We start from the raw sequence: 5002 nt of genomic DNA, 5'->3' as shown, positions 1-5002 counted from the left end.
TGCTTTTTCAAAATATAATTTTCAGGTCTTGCCCATTGGCTCTGCAGTTCTCACTCTGAACCTTCATGGAGATATAGGACTGGAGACTTTTGACATGATTTGACATTTTCCAGGCCTTGACATTGAACAAGGACATGCAGTATGAGAAGTGATTCTCCTGGTCTAACAGGATGTGCATACTAGGTTGGAGCAGGATGAGTCATCCATTCTGTCTGGTCCAGTTGCCTTAGTGACCACATTTGCAATGTGACCAGAGAAGCTCAATAGTGCAACCTAAAATTGAAGACTTGGGTTTTTTTGTTTGTTTGTTTGTTTTTTTGGCATGACCTAATACTTAACAATAACCTTGATAAATGTTTGTTGAGCACACACCTGGTGGTGTACACAGTGGCAGGTGTTTACATAGCGCTTCCTTTTTGAGCCTCTTTCACAGACGTCTCACTTCCTGTACACTTTTTGTATGTGTAGCCAGTGTTATAGATTTTATTTTACAGATGAAAGATCTTCATTTTACTGAGAATCAAAAGATTTAAGTGACCTACCCAAGGTCATACATCTAATCAAATGGGAAACACATTTTTAGACTCTAAATCCTGAATTTTCTCTCCTATAAGAAAATACCTACCCTTGTGACCAAAATAACTAGATTAAAATGGACTAGATCTGTCTAGGGCAGTTTGCATGATATAAAAATGGCCTTGATTGATAATTGTTGAAGCTGGGTGTTGTTGGGTATATGAAAGTTCATTATTTTCTTTTATTTATGTATATGTTTGAATTTTTCTGCAATAAATTTTTTTTTTAAAAAGAATAAATCTGTTTTCTGTGCTGAAATCTGCCCCTTTGAAACTTTCTTCCGTAAATCCTATCTCCAAGTTTTATTTTAATGGTTGAGATCTCATTGTTGACAATGATGGCCATTTACTGAGAGTTTAGTGTATCGGGTGCTCTGATAAGTGCTTTCTTTACATGTCTTAGTGTTTAACCCTCACAACGACCCTTTGACTTAGGTACTAGTATCCTCGTTCTACAGGTAAGGAAACTGAAGCTCAGACTGGTCATATAACATGTCCAAGATCACACCATTAGTAGATATTAGAGCTGAGACTTGAACTTAGGTGTGTCTAGTCCCAAAGCAGCCCCCACTCCCTTTTTTTTGAGAGTCTTGCTGTATCACCCAGGCTGGAGTGCAGTGGTGCAGTGGTGTGATCTTGGCTCACTGCAACCTCTGCCTCCTGGGTTCACGTGATTCTCATGTCTCAGCCTCCCAAGTAGCTGAGATTATAGGCGTGTGTCATTATGCCTGCCTAATTTTTGTATTTTGGGTAGAGACAGGGTTTTGCCATGTTGGCCAGGTTGGTCTCGAACTGCTGGCCTCAAGTAATCTACCACCCTTGGCCTGCCAAAGTGCTGGGATTACAGGTGTGAGCCACCGTGCCCCACCCAGAGTCTCATTTTTAACTATTTCCACTGCTTCACCTCCTTACAACCAGAGGGGAACATCTTTCTCTTGGAGGCAATACCATTTGAAATGTGCTTTCATTTGCCTATCTTACAAGAAACTTGAAACACGGAATTGGAGACATTTTCATCCCCCCTGCTGGAAAAATAGGACTTGTAAACAGAATAGCTCTTTCATTCAGCCAGGCTTGTCTGTCCCCAGCTCCCTGAGGGGATTCAAGCACTTAACTTTGTTTTGTAATCTCAGGTTGAGGAACCTGGCATCCATCTACCATCTGAACACAGGGGTCATGGTAATTTTTTCAGCTCCTGCAAGCAAAACCTCTATCAAAGGAGTGGGGGAGGCAGGTGGAATGGGGTGGGGAGAAGAGAACTGCCTTTGAAAGGGATTTAGGTTCCATTTCTCTTCATGGATTTATAGAGGACCAACTTTTGGTGGGCAACCTCTTTGCTCTTAATTGGCCCTCACCTGGCCAAAGTTAAAGGACACCAAAAATTTGAGGTGGGAGCTAGGATGTCCCCACCTTAAGTCCTGCCTGATTGCAGCCAAGCCCAGCACTGGCTAGGCCTCTCTTCTCTGTAGCAGCAGCCTTCTCAAACTAGTGGGAAGAGCCTTGGGCTGTTATCTGATGCAGTATCAAATATTTAGCTGGAGAACTTTCAGAGCGCTTCAGGGACGCAGGGAACTGTTTAGATATCAGATTCTCTCCTGCCAGGTCAGGCAAACCCCCTGGTGACGAATGACTGTGTTTCCTCAAGCATCCTTCCCAGCAGTGAGCTATCTTGTGCGCCCTTTAACTCTCTGTCCAGCTGAGAGGCCCCAGCCCTGCAGAAGCTGTTCTTCTAATCCTCATCTCAGGCTCAAGCTGCTGCAGTGGGCGATGGAAGATTGTTTACAGAAGATGAAGGCTCACTGCCTCGCACCTGGTTTCTGTCTGGCCCACGCTGATGGGGATGAAGGATACTTCATTTATCTCAGCCTCTCTTCTCAGGCAGCTCCTGCTGTCATGGCAAGCTTGGGCCAGTGTTTCATTCCCTGATAAGCAGCTTTCTAAAGAGCTGGGGAGAGCCACTTATAGGCTTTACATACCTCTCTTGAGCCCCCATCCCAGTTACCAGGGGCAGCAGGCCTGGATGGGGTGAGGGCTGCTGAGGTTTTATATCAAGGGGTCAAGTGAGACTTGCTTTCCAGCTGTCTGGTGTGCAGGGTGTTTTGCTCTTTCTCTATTTACAGATTTGGAAACAGGTAGTCAAATAATCCATCTGTCCTTCTTGCCTTTGGAGAAGTAAGAGAGAAGGGGTATCTGCTGGGCAGAGGGCATCAGAGACAAACCTTGTTTTATAATAGAGGGGGACGGATAGACGAAAAGAAAGGCCCACTGGGACAGATGTAGCATTCTAGAAGGATGCACTTGGAAGTGGAGAGTGAGGAAGCCCCCTCCCTAAAAGCCTCTAAAGATAAAGTTAATGATAACAAATTTATGGGGTGCTTACCATGCACCCAAGCCCTGTGCTAAGAACTTGATCTCATTTAATCCCAAGAAATAAATACTCTTATTATATCCATTTAACAGATGAGGAACTAGAGGCTTAGAGGGATTAAGTATACAGCTTGTAAGATGACGAGCTGAAATGTAAATGTGGAATAGCCTGGCTCTGGGGCCCCAAGCCCTTAACAACTGTGCTCTAGTAGAGAGACATACCATGGGCAGCTGAGTCTGAGGGTACAGAGTTCTGTGGACTCTGGTTTGAATTTAGAGTTGCTCAGTGGACCGAGTGTCAAACTGTCCCAGCCCTTATGCAGTCTCACAATATCAAACCCTGCTACTTGCAGAGGTCCAGGATCCTGACACCTCCGCTCCTCCTCTTTCTACCCCTGAGAGGCAAGCAGTTATGAACTTGAGGCAAGGAACCATTGCCCTCTGAGGGAGGCCTCTTCAATTTCTTCTAAAATTTCCTTGTTGAGTTAGCAACAGTAAATGTCTTCTATATGTCCAGCCACGCTGGGCATGGTGGCTCACACCTGTAATCCTAGCACTTTGGGAGGCCGAGGTGGGAGGATTGCTTGAGCCCAGGAATTCTAGACTAACCTGGGCAACATAGTGAGACCTTGTTTCTACAAAACAAACAAACAAAACCCAAATACTTCCAGCCAAGAAACTCAAAAAGTGGCACAGCGACCCCCTTCACAGCCTTAGTCTTCCTAGGTCTTTGCCAGCGCAGGCTTTGAGCCCAGCCACCTTCTGGCCAAACTGTTCACTCTCCCTCAGCCACAACTCTACCCTCCAATGTAAGGACACACTGTGGCTGGTTTCTCTCCTGAGGGAAAAGAGGGCTGTTGGGGCTTACAGACCAGTGTGAGATCTCTCAGAAATATTGCTGCCTGCTTTTGCTTGGTGGCATCCTGGGTACTTGAACCTGGAGTGAGGCAGCAACTCTAGGGGGTCACGGATCAAGCAGATAGCAAAGGGTAAGTGTGAATTGGGCCCTCAGAGAAGCTGAATTTGGAGCTGGGCTTTGCGGGTTTGGGGCTGACAGCTTTTGGAGTTTTGAAGAGGTAGATTTCCATTAAACAACCATTTCCCCTTTACTTAGATAGATCCACTTGCTGCCTCCCACCTTCCTAGGAAAAGTCAATAACCCTTTGGAAATGAACTCCAATAGTAGATGCAGTGGTGGTACTCTTCCAATAGAGTAGGAAGTTGATCATCTCAGTTTTTGGAGTCTACTCCAAATAGTTGAAAAATGCACTGATGCTCTAGGAAGGTGCCTCCTCCCTCCTGAAACAGCTGTCTTGAGTTGTTCGGACAAGTCACAGACCTGCCCTGAACTGAAGGAATACTGGGCCTGGCCAGAGAATGGATCTTTCCCCTGTTTCACAGGCTGGGCCTTTAAGCCCAGGCAGGCACACCCGTTGTGCTGATGATCCTGGAGAACCAGGCAAGAGAGCATGGATGGTGCCGTGTGATACATCCTGACCATCTGACTATCCTGCAGAGGGCTCTGGAACATCTTCATTTTTAAAACTGGTTATGATAATGAGAACGGTGTGAAGACAGACTGAAGAACTCACTTCAGTGTCCAGGAAGGACTGGTCCAGGATTCAGGGGGTGTGTGTTGTATCCTTGATGCTTTCAATGAGTTGCTGTGGGATATTAAGAAAAAGTCTTACCATCCCTGGGCCTCCCCTTCTGCAATACAGAAGTTCATCCCATTTCCCATCATGAGAATGTGACGTAGACAAAGACAAATGGCATCACTTAAAATACATGTCACCTACATTCAAGGCAAGGCGGCTTTGATAAAGGTAAGTCCATGTCTCTACTCTCCACCTCCTCCACTGAGCTGTATGTAGACTACTCCTTTCTGGGAGCAGTCAAATCAGTTCAGAGGACCTCACTGTCTGCAGGGCAGAAAGCATTGACAGGAGGGCTTCTAGCTTCTTTCCTACAATTGCAGCTCCTATCTGACCCCTTGAGGACAGATAGTTGGAGACAAGGGGAGATTGAGGTCGGGGGAGAGAGAGGAGTCTCTGTTTTAC

This window comes from Chlorocebus sabaeus, chromosome 16 (assembly GCF_047675955.1).
Source record: "Chlorocebus sabaeus isolate Y175 chromosome 16, mChlSab1.0.hap1, whole genome shotgun sequence".
NCBI classification, from domain to species: domain Eukaryota; kingdom Metazoa; phylum Chordata; class Mammalia; order Primates; family Cercopithecidae; genus Chlorocebus; species Chlorocebus sabaeus.
Note: the sequence above shows the minus strand (reverse complement) of the source record.